This window comes from Tamandua tetradactyla, chromosome 24 (genome assembly GCF_023851605.1).
Source record: "Tamandua tetradactyla isolate mTamTet1 chromosome 24, mTamTet1.pri, whole genome shotgun sequence".
NCBI classification, from domain to species: domain Eukaryota; kingdom Metazoa; phylum Chordata; class Mammalia; order Pilosa; family Myrmecophagidae; genus Tamandua; species Tamandua tetradactyla.
This window is the reverse complement of record NC_135350.1, coordinates 9388924-9401596: the sequence shown is the minus strand read 5'-3', so window position 1 is coordinate 9401596 and position 12673 is coordinate 9388924. Positions and strand designations below refer to the sequence as shown.

The 12673-nt window shown below is 36.6% G+C and overlaps 1 protein-coding gene across 2 annotated transcripts in view; it reads left to right on the top strand.

The window, feature by feature from the left end:
* The window catches only part of ANK2 (ankyrin 2), a 767321-nt gene that overhangs the window by 138824 nt on the left and 615824 nt on the right, over positions 1 to 12673 (top strand). The window contains exon 1 of one of the 2 annotated variants that reach the window (XM_077142485.1): positions 772 to 953. The exons of the other annotated variant lie outside the window; for it this stretch is intronic. The gene's annotated coding sequence lies outside the window, so the exon portion shown is untranslated. Of the gene's footprint in view, positions 1 to 771; positions 954 to 12673 lie in introns of those variants that run through there. 2 annotated transcript variants of the gene reach the window in all.

Genomic DNA, 12673 nt, shown 5'->3' with positions numbered 1-12673 from the left:
AAAGAGCCTTGATAAGGATATTGCTTCCTTTTTTTCTCTTTTACCACAGAAGTAGAATTAGAAGCCACGTACCCCTCCTCTCCCTGAAAAAAGCTTATCTGAAACTGTGCATGCTGTTAAAATATAGAGTCCCCCATCCGATTCTGATATTGGATGAGTGCAAGCATGAACAGATCCTGGGTCTCCTGTCACCTGCCTGTCTGTCAGTCAGGGAGTGTGGGTCTGTTTCTGTCGGCTTGTATTTAGGTCCCCTCACAAGGGAATTATAGGGCACGGAGTCTAGTGGCTAATCTCCCAGAGATTTTCCCTAAACCAAAAGCTGTGGCAATCAGATTTAAAAATCCGCAGAAAACTCACCAAATTTTATGATTTACACTTGCTCTAAAAGATGATCTACGAAAGATGGGGTTGGTGGTAGTGATTTGCAGATGAAATCACTCCCACGGTGGTTGGCATCTTGGTTTATCCCATGGCTTCCCTGAAGTGAACGTGGAACTCCAGTTACCTCCCATATATCTGCTAAATTCTGGCTGCAAACAAATCCGTGTAATTTTCTTGCTAATTTTTCTTTTCCTTCTGTTTTTGTTACAATTTTTTTTGGGAGAAAACAATTCCTTACTCTTTACCACCTGCTTAAATGCAAGTCAAAGCCACACCAATGATGCAACCCGTGCGTGTGGAAGAGGCTGGCGGGTGGGCTGTCACGTCGGGCTGATCTGATGTCAGAGCGGATCATGTGGTACTCCGTGGGCAGCTGGGACTGGCCCGCCGAAAGCACACGGCTTCCAGTCTGAGGCTGTAATGGGAAAGTCGGCTCCCAGGCTGCTGTCTCGCAGACATCAGCCTGCGGAAAAGCGGAGGGTGCTCCGATTTGCCTTGCTCGGGGGCGGGAAGGGGACGCCCTCCTGCTGCGTGACTCACCCGCACTGTGCAGACAGAAGCCGGCGCTTCCCGTAAGTGCTTAAAGAAGGTCTTCTTTATGCAGAGCGTTTTGGAGGCTGGGAGGAAGTGGTGGTGTTGAAAGGGGCTTCTGGAAGTCCGTTGTAAAATACCCTCCCAGGACCTGGGCTGGGCAGCGTTGCTTTCCGTGCCATCCTGGAGTTCACAGGCAGAGCTGATGGGCAAATGTTGCCTAGCCCTGATTTCAAGTTTGTGCTCCATGTGATGTTATGTTCTGATTTGCGTTTTCTGTTTTTGTATTTGTAAGGCAGATGTTTAGATCAGGTTAAAGAGAATTGATTTCAGATCGCCAGATCGTGAATGGACTTGGTTTTCCCTGTGTGGTAAGCAGCGGTATCCGAGAGAGAGGGTGGTACCTCCCTTGGTTCGGCTGGCTACTCCTGCCTAGGATATTGGCAGTGTCTGGGCAGGAGAGGTATTTAGCTGGTTGCCACACCTTTCCTGCTTTGGGCAAGAAGGTGGTGGGCGAGAAAGCAGAGTGAACCAGCAATGCGGGGCACACAGATTTGGTTAGTTTCTAGTAAAGAGCAGTGCAATTATTGTCTTTTTTTTATGGTCAAAATTTCTATTAGGGAGTGTCAGCTGGCAGAACAGGTGTATACAATCAAAGGATGATGGAGTTCCCCCTTTTTTTTCCAGTAAGCAATTTGTCTTTCCTGTTTCAAAAACTCAAAGACTAGTGAGAAGAGAGAGGTACAGATTTCTAAGCACTGGGGTTTTTTTGTTGTTGTTAGTGCCGCTGTTTGTTTGCTGGTAAGAAGAAAAGAATTATCTTTGGGAAAAGGATGGGTGCCACAGGAAATTGAATCATTCCCACACTCCTGCATCAGGAGAGATCCTCATCTCAGCGATGTCTTAGGTGTGGCCTTTTTGGAAGGGTAGGGAATAAATCCAGTAACATCTTATGTTTCTTCCAAGCTATAAAACTAAATTTGTTTCGGCGACTGAAAGTGTGTGTGACTGAAAGGGACAGTAAAGGGGGAATTTAGTAGAACAGATTATTTGCCCTGGCATTTTTCAATGAACGTTTTAGGTCAAAGTGTAAGGTATCCCCTGAAAGACAATAGGTAAATAATTAGACTGCCTAAAAACATTAGAAATTCTTTATTTATTTTATTTTTACTTTTAGGAATACTGTCTAGTTTTCTGTGGGTCTCTCCATAAAGGTTTTGGGGTCAAAGACTGATTCTAGAAACATTTAGACATTGATGGAAACTTTTCAGTGGAAAGATGATGGGGTGGAAGGAAAGAAAGCATGCCTAGATGAGGTCTTTTTTTTTGTAGCCTTTTGCAATAAATGGATTAAAGCACAGAAGACCCAACAACAGCAAGAGCTTGCCCCACCCAGCATATTGTGAACATGAATTATTCACTTGTCGTTTTATTCCACTGAACTGCATGTGCACTAATGTAGAGGAGGTTCTGATTTGTCCTTTGAGCCCTGTGACAGAGTGCAAGCCGTATGTCTTCTAGGTCATTGAAAAATGAAGATTCCCACCCCATTCCACCTTGCCCTCCTTCCATTTTGTTGAGAGAAGCTAGCTTTATTCTGGAAAGGTTTCCTGTTGCTGCTTATCATTTTGTTAACCATTTCACAGAAGCTGACAAAGGAGCATGGGATATGCAGCTGATACTTGCTGGGGGAGAGAAAGTGAGAATATTGTGAGGAATGCTTTGACGTGACTTTAAAAAAAAAGATTTTTATTGAGATATCTTCAGGCACCATAAGTCTATCCAAAGTATACAATCAGTGGCTTACAATATCATCACATAGTTGTTTATTCATCTCCATGATCATTTTTAGAACATTTGCATCATTTCAGAAAAAGAAGTAGAAAGAAAAAAAAAACTCATACGTTCCATACCCCTTACCCCCCCGTCTCATTGACCACTGTTATTACAATCTACCCCAATTTTTCTGCATCTTACTCCCTCATAGTTTATTTAATTTTTGTCCTTATATATTTTTTAATCATCTGACCAGACCAGCCACAAGATTTTCACAATCACACAGGTTGAAGTGAATTTTTTGATCAGTCCTCTCTCCCTACCCTTTCCCAAACAGCTCTGGACCACATGTCAAGGACTCTCTACCTGGAGAGGAACCCCATAAAATAATGACCATGCTTGGGAACATTGATTCTTTGTTCACAAAGCTGAGGAGCCCTCCTTTCTCTGCAGATACACACCACCTGATTCTTAGGGTGGAGACGCCTATTTATTAAGAGGTCTAAAACTTCTTCTTTTTTTTTAAAATATGAAAAGAAACAGAAGGAAATTACCCATTTTCACCCCTCACTCACGTGAGCCCAGTTTTATGTCTTTGTGTTCCCTTCTTGTCTTCATAATTGTCACTTTAGGCAGTCTATGTTTAGAACAGAGGGACCATATGCACCACAGACTTTTACTTCTCAGGGAAATCTCTTGCATTTAGAGACGTTGAGCTGGAATAGACCTGAGGACTGAACTACTTTGTCCCCTTATTTTATAAAAGGGAAAACTGACCAGACTTATACATCTGATGAATCTCTTGACTCCCAGCCCAGTGCGTTATGCAATCATGCAACCTAATTCCATTTCCTATTAAATTAGATTTTTTTTCAGTTTCAGGTTATTTTTCATTTTATTTGCCTGTGGTATTACTCAAACAGTAAAATCACTGTGACTTCACCTCCATTCCCTAAAATGTCATGAAATAAATGGGGAAGTCTTTAAAAAGAAAATTAAATTTGCTTTGTTAAGGCCAGTGGTAGGTATATATTCTTTGTGGGCCCTGTGATAAGATCTCGAATACTTGAATGTAAGAAGAGTTTGTTCATGACAAATCATATACCATGAGAACATTTAGAAGCTTTTTCCCACTTGAGTGGTTTTTAGAGGCACATAGTGCTCTTTCTTTATGCAACCTCTATTTGTGGTGATATTTAAAACCATTTACTTGTTCAATTTAAAATAGTTTCAACTCAACTTTTCTGCCTTTAGATTAATGCTAGACCCACAAGTAATGTTCAAAATGTACTTATTGATTGGATCATAGAACAGATATACAGAACATTGTAATGCCTATTTATGAGTATAATGAAATTTAAAATATAATGCAATATTATTCTGTACCATAATGGTATTAGAATGTACATCTGCTAATTATTCAATCTAATTTTGGCCAAGGTGAGATTCACATATTTGTTTGAAATCAGTTTAAATATGAATAAACGTCACATGTAATTTATCTATGTTAATACTGTTTATAAAAGCAATAAACACAAAATTAGATTGGGTGTTGTTTAATTACATTTTTTTGGAAATCTTGACTATAATTCAGAGGCCCTCTGATTATACCCTTAATGTGCAATAATCAGTTTCTACTGGCCCAGGGAGGGCATCTTTTCATTCTAGACATTAAACTATAGTGATGTATTGGGAGAAATTAGTTCTGGTAGCTTTGAGTGGTTTCGAGAAGAATAATTGAAACACTGTTCTAAACAGCCTGCACTCTCTAGCTCAGAAACAAATGGCTGCATGTGTGACATTTCTAAATGGTGACATCTTCATGGAACCCTTTAAATGATTGCTTATTTCCACCTTCAGGTTATGAAGGGGATCAAAAAAAAAAAAGGCAGAAAACAGGAAAGGGAAATTAGGCGTTAAAGTTCCAAATATGCACAGACGGAGCCTCCAAATGAAGATATCTCTTATTTTAAAAACATGTAACAAAGAGGAAATGCAAAAAAGTTGTTCAGTGCAAGTTCAGTATAGTGAATTGCTGCTGTGCCCACTGTAAATTTCACTTTTTAGGTCTTGGGTCCTTTCACTGAATCCATTTAGGCAGAAAGCACAAGCAAATATCTCTTTTTGTAAACAAAGCAACAGATTTAAGTTAATGCTAATGTGTTCACAGCCCGAGCCAAAAGCTTTTCAGGGTTATTATAACACACTGGGCTCTTAGCCCATCCATCTAAATGTCTAAAGTAGGCTAAAGTTATGGATCAGCCCATTGTACACACCATCCCACATGAGAGCCAGATGCTACTGTTTACCATGCTTGTGACTTAGCCAAATTCAATGTGAAATGTGAGATTGCTGTTTTGGGGTCAATGGAAATTATAGATTGATTTTTCTGATCTTGGATTTAAACAACTTCCCTCCAATCTGTTTGGATTAATGCTGATTTTTTAAGAACAATCTTTTACACCTGATTTACACCCAACTGTCTAAACTGTTTAGATGGAAGGCTTCCTCATGAAAACTGTGTTTATTTATTGTCTCTTGGCCATTGGTTTGATGTAGATCTTGAGCGTATTTTTGGTCCTTTGTCTTGAGTATGGAAAAGACGCCATGAAAATCTATTGCACAACAACCACACTTTAAGATACAGCTATAACACAGTATTTGAGATGATTTGATAGAAAAACAGTTGTATGTGTATTGATTTAGAGAAGACTATCTACTGTCCTTTGTTGAAAAAAACATTCCATTGTTCAAATTTCAGTGTTGAGTTTTGTTGAAGTTCCTTTATCCCTTAACTTTTCCTTATTTGACTTGTTTGTGCCTTTTGCATCAGATTGAATTGTTTTTTGAGAAAGTATCACAAGTAAGAATAATAATAATAGTAGTATTTGTTACTATTGCAACTGCCATATACCTAGCACTTCCCACGTGCAAGACCCTATAGTTACTCTATTTTTGGACATTTCACAGTTGGAAAGGCAAATTTACCTCAGATTTCATAAATTGTAAGCTGAGATTCCAGCCTGGTCTTTCTCAGTCTACAGTGCTACCTTTTATACCCCATGGCTATTTATTTATTTTTGTGTGTGTGTGTGCTCTATGGTGGGGTCACATTTCATTCTTTTCCATGTAAGTATCTAGTTATTGCAGCACCATTTTGCTGAATTTTTTGTTTGTTTGGTTTTTGTTTGTTTTGCTTGCTTTTTTTTTTTTATAAGTTATAGCTTAATGCTATCCATTAAGCAATAACTTCCCATTATACCTTCTCTTGTCTCCTGGCAATCATTAATCTGTTTATTCTAGGTATTTTATATAAGTGGATTCATATGCTATGTAATCTTTTGAGTCTGGCTTCTTTCATATAGCATAATATTTTCAAGGTTTATTCACGTTGTAACGTGTATCAGAATTTCATTCATTTTATGACTGAATAATATTCCATTATGTGTATATACCACAATTTGTTTATCCATTCATCTGTTGCTGGACTTTTGAATTGTTTCCATTTTTTGACTACCACAAGGAATACTGCTATGAAAATTGGTATTCAACTATCCATCTGATTCCCCATTTTCAAGGTTATGATTAGGAGTGGAATTGCTATGTCTTGCCTTAAATTTTAGCAAAGAAATTTCACAAATCCTTGCAACCATCCATTCAGAATACTCATTGTCAGGGGTCTGGTTTGTGCCATTTAAGAGTATATTCTTGGATTGAGAAAGCCTTCTTGGCCAAACGGGGGAAAAGAGAAATGGGACAAAGTTTCAGTGGCTGAGAGATTTCAAACTGAGTTGAGAGGTTATCCTGGAGGTTTTTCGTATGCATTATATAGATATCCTTTTTAGTTTATGGTGTATTGGAGTGGCTGGAGGAAAGTACCTGAAACTATTGAGCTGTGTTCCTGTAGCCTTGATTCTCGAAGACGATTTTATAACTATATAGCTTTTACAGTGTGACTGTGTGATTGTGAAAACCTGGTCTGATGCTCCTTTTATCCTGGGTATGGACAGATGAGTGAAAAAACATGGATAAAAAATAAATGAAAGGGCAGTGCACCAGTGGCTCAGTGGCAGAATTCTCGCCTGCTATGCCGGAAACCCGGGTTTGATTCCCAGAGTCTGCCCATGCCAAATAAATAAATAAATGCAAAAATTAATTAATTAAAAATATATACCCTTAAATGTGATATTCAAAAGTGCTAATGAAAAAATAGAATCCTAGAATTTTTAGCTCTTTTAGATCTTTATCTCTTCTTGGTACTGTAATTCATAACATTTCCAGTGGCTTAATATTGTTGGGTTTTATAATTAAAAAAAAAAACCATAACACAGATTGAAGCTGAGATTTTGTATCATTTTATTGCACAAAAATTATTTTGCCCAGAAAGCACTGTTTTTCCATATTGTACACTACGCATGCACTTATTAAAACTTTGTTGATATGTATAAAAGCAGATTAATTTTAATTGTATAGTTACTTGTAGAATAGTACTTGAGAATTTTAAATACCCCATTCTGGTATTGTGTGGTATTCAATTTCAGAATAAACTAAGTTCTGTGAGAACATTTGGCCCAGATGTTGCTAAAAATAATTGTTGCTCTAAAATTTCACACAAAGAATAACATTCCATGTTCTTCTACTTGTTATGCACTCTAGCTTCATTTTCCAATTTACAACTGAAAAGAACAAATTCAGAAAAGATATTTTAAGCAGAGATGTATTGTTACTTTAGAAGGCCCCAATATGTTCCTTCAATTAAATCTAAATTGCTGCTGTAAACAGGCAACTATATCCTTGTGTTTAGGTATCAATTTGTCTAAATTATTTAAGTTGGAAAAAAAGTAAATCTTCTTTTAAGACCGCTAGCCTGGTTTTTATGATAATTAATCACTTCTTAGCTCGGACAAGTAAGTTGTGAAGGACAGAAAGCGATTTGCAGCAGCTGGATTCTAAGGCAAGTCTCATTTGGACATCCGACAGTTTTGAATGGTGGTCTTGATTTCAGCATGGACCACCAGATGAGGCTTTGGTGTTTTGACAGTGAAGGAAATTCACCAGTAACTCCACCAAAGAAAGTGTCAGAATAGAGAGAAGTTTTTTTTTTTACTCAGAATAGGCCCTGTTAAAGACTTTTCAGGGACTCAAACTTGAGGAGAAGATAGTAAGCTGAAGGGACAATCTCTTGACTCTAATACCCAGAACTAGAATATTGGATTGGACAGATGACTGGAGATCTCTGATTTTAGAGCTGTTGGTGCAATTTCACAATGGAAGTCTGAAAGATACCAGGGTTAGATTAGTTTTAGCAGTGACTGATAATTATTTGCATTAATGATTTTTTTAACTTTTTTTATTGTATAGTATAACATATATACAATGCAATAAAATAAAAAAGCAATAGTTTTCAAAACACTCTTCAAAAAGTGGTTACAGGATAGATCCCAGAGTTTGTTATGGGCTGCCATACGATCCTCTCATATTTTTCCTTCTAGCTGCTCCAGAATATAGGATGCTAGTGGGGTTAAATATTTTTTATCATCACAATCAACTTTTTTTCCTTCTTTTTTTGTGAGCAATAACATACATACAAAAAAGCTATAAATTTCCAAGCACAGCACCACAATTAGTTGTAGAACATATTTCTAGTCTTTGACATGGGCTACAATCTCACAATTTTAGGTTTTTACTCCTAGCTGCTCTAAAATACTGGAGACTAAAAGAAATATCACATTAATGATTCAGCATTCATATTCATTTGTTAAATTCTATCTTCACTGTATAACTCCACCATCACCTTTCATCCTTCATCACTCTTTTTAGGGGTGTTTGGGCTATGGCAGTTCTAAATTTTTGATATCAGAAGGGTCTGTCACTAATTTGGGGTAGGGAGATGGACCTATCTGATGTTCTGGAGAGGCTGGGCTAGGTTTCAGGACTGATCTGGACCAGGGACCCATCTGGAGATTGTAGGTTTCTGGAAACTTACTCTAGTGCCTGGAACCCTTGTAGAATCTTATTAATTGCCCTAGGTTTCTGTAGGATTGGCTGGAATGGTCCTGATTGGTGGTTGACAGGTTATGATTGGTAGCAAAGTCTACCTGAAGCTTGCATAAGAGCAACCTCCAGAGTAGCCTCTCAGCTCTATTTGAGCTCTCTCTGCCACTGATACTGTCTAATGACACTTCTTTTCCCCCATTTGGTCAGGATGGAATTGCTGATCCCAAGGTGCCAGGTCTGGATTCATCCCTGAGAGCCATCTCCCACATCGCCAGGGAGACTTCCACCCCTGAATGTCTTGTTCCATGTAGCGGGGAGGGCAATGATTTCACTTGCAGTGTTGGGCTTAGAAAGATTGAGGCCATATAAATGATTGGTTTTGATGATCTATAATGCACCCAAGTGGTTGTATATTTTGTTTTTTTCTTTTAATTTATAAATGATTTGTTTTTTTAATTCATAATATACTTTCCCTAATTCAACGGGTACAAAAGGGTAAATGAGCCTTTCTTTTCTCCTGGTGTTCCAGTTCTCTTTTTCAGAGGCGATCACTGTTTTTCAGTTCCATGTACATCTTCCAGTTATAGAGTATGACTATATATGTATTTTTTAAACAAAAATATTGTAGCACAGTACATACATTATTCTCTGTCATTTCCACTTAATATATCTTGTTCATATTAGTGCATGCAGTATTGGCCTATTTTTAAAAATTTATTGTGAAAAATTTCAAATATACAGAAAATTAGAATGTATGATGAACACCCAGCTTCAACACATCAATATCTTGACAATCTTACTGGATAATAGATGATATTAAGGGATTATTATTATTATTATTTAAGTTTCCACAAGCTTTTTATTGCTAAAATTCAAAATATAATAATTGTAATTTTTATAATTCACATATGCTAATAATTAGAATGAAATTATCTGGAGATAGGAACATTAACTTAATTGAGGCTTAAAGTTAGTATTCCCTACTGTCAAAACTAATTGCATATATTCATCTGCCAATGGTGATCTGTAATGAGATTTTATGTATTTCATCTCTGAAAATGTCTTTTTACACAGCTAGGTGCTACCAAATACTGATATCAGTCCACAAGCATAGTATTTAAATTGAGCGTATTCATTGTTTGGAAGGCAGCATTTCTAGAATTCTATTAGATTCTTCTTTTGATGTTAGTTGTTTAGCCTATAATGACATTGCAGAATAATTATTTTCAATTAAAGGTTAGGTAGAGACTCCTCAATTGTACAGTTACATGGATTTTGAAATATGAAAGTTCCTTTGCATTTGCATCAGGGTTTAAAAAAATTCTGCTGGAACTGTAGTTTGAGCTTGGAAAATATATCCACTGTAAATCTGTGTGGGAATAGAGATGCCACTTTTTTAAAACAGTTTTATTGAGGTTTATTCACATACCATACAATCCATCCAAAGTATACAATGAATGGTTTTCAGTATATTCACAGAATTCTGTATACATCACCACACTCAGTACAGAACATTTTCATTACTTCAAAAAGAAAAGCTCCATACCTGTTAGAAGTTATCTCTTGATCCCTTTATCCTTCTCCAGCTCTAATAACCACTAATCTATTTCTATCTATACAGATCTCTTTATATATATATTTTATATAAGTGGAATCATACAATATGCAGAACTCTGTGTCTGATTTAAAAAAATTATTAGTTTTTTAAATTAGAGAGGTTGTATGTTTACAGAAAAATCAGTAAAAAAATACTATGTCCCCATATATCCCTGTATTGTTGATACTTTGTTGGTGGTATTTTTGTTACGGTTGATGAAATAATATTAAAATATGACTAATAAATATATTCCATGGTTTACATTAGGTGTATTTGTTCCCCCTTTTATCACCCTATTATTAAACCTTTTATTAGTGCGGTACATTTGTTATAATCCGTGAAAGAGCATTCTTATACTCGTACTATTAACACTAGTCATTGTCCACAACACGGTTCACTGTGTTATACAGTCCCATGTTTTATCTTCTAAGCTTTCATTCTGGTAAGATACAGGGCTTCAAATTTCCCCTTTCAAAGTCAGTGCTGTTAATTACACTCACAGTATGCTACCATCACAACCATCCATTTCCAAACCTTTATAGTCAACCTAAATAGAAATTCTGCTCAAATTTAGTAATCCTCCAATCTATCCCCTCATAACCTATATTCTAGATTCTAACTCTATGAGTTTGCCTGTCATAATTAGTTCGTATCAGTGAGATCATACAATATATGTCTTTTGTGCCTGGATTATTTCAGGCAATAAAATGCCCTCAAGGATCACGCATGTTGTTGCATGCTTTGGGACTTCATTCCTTTTCCCAGCTGAATAATAGTCCATCATATGTATATACCACATTTTGTTTATGCATTCATCAGTTAACGGACACTTGGGTTCCTTTTATCTTTGGCAGTTGTGAAAAATGCTGCTGTGAACATCATTGTGCAAATATCTAATCGAGTCCCTGCTTTCAGATCTTCTGGCTATGTACCTGGTAGTGTGATTGCCGGGTTCTGTGGTAATTTTATGTTCAGCTTCCTGAGGAACTGCCACACTGCCTTCCACAGTGGCTGCACCATTTTATTTTGCCTCCAGCATGAATGAGTGTTCCTATTTCTTCACATCCTTTCCAACACTTGTAATTTTCTGTTGTCTTTTTTTTTTTTTTTAATATTAGCCATTCTAGTGGGTGTGAAATGATATCTCATTGTGGTTTTGATTTGCATTTGCTCTATGGCTAGTGATGTTGAACATCTTTTCGTGTACTTTTTAGCCATTTGTATATCCTCTTTGGAGATATGTCTATTTAAGTCTTTTGGCCAATTTTTAATTGAGTTGTCTTTTTTATTGGTGAGTTGTAGGACCTTTTTTTAAAAAATATATTCTGGATATTGAACTCTTATCAGATATGTACTTCTAAATATTTTCTCCCATTGAGTAGGTTATCTTTTCACTTTCATGACAAAGTTCTTTGTCATGAAATTAAAAGGTTTAAATTTTGAGGACATCCCATTTGTCTATTTATTCTCTTGTTGCTTGTGCTTTAGGTATTAAGTTTAAGAAACTATTGCCTAACACAACAGCCTGAAGATGCTTCACTGCATTTTCTTCTAGGAGATTTATAGTCCTGGCTCTTATATTTAGGTCTTTGACCCATTTAATTTATTTTGTATAAGAGCTATAAGATAGGACTTTTCTTTCATTCTTTTGCATATGGATATCCAGTTCTCCCAGCACTATTTGTTGAAGAGACTATTCTTTTCTATTTCAGCCTATCAAAAATCATTTGACCATAGGTGTGAGGGTCTATTTTTGAGCTCTAAATTCAATTCCATTATCTATATATCTATCCTTGTGTCAGTAACATACTGTTGTAACCACTGTAGCTTTGTAATATACTTTAAGCTCAGGAAATGTGAGTCCTCCAACATGTATTCTTTTTTTCATGATGTTTTCGGCTAGTTGGGGTCCCTTATAGTTCCAAATAAATTTGATGCTTGACTTTTCCATTTCTGCAAAGTAGGCTGTTGGAATTTTTTTTTTACATGGGCAGGCACTGGAAATCAAACCCGGGTCCGCTGGCATGGCAGGTGAGCATTCTTGCCTGCTGAGCCACCGTGGCCCGCCCGGCTGTTGGAATTTTGATTGGGATTTCATTGAAGGACTAGATACAAAAACTCAAAAATGGACAGCACAATAATACCTAATTGTAAAGTAATCATGTTAAAACACTGAATGAAGCTGCATCTGAGCTATAGGTTTTTTTTTTTTTTACTATTATTATTACTTTTATTTTTTTTCTCTATATTAACATTCTATATCTTTTTCTGTTGTGTTGCTAGTTCTTCTAAACCGATGCAAATGTACTAAGAAACAATGATCATGCATCTATGTGATGATGTTAAGAATTACTGATTGCATATGTAGAATGGTATGATTTCTAAATATTG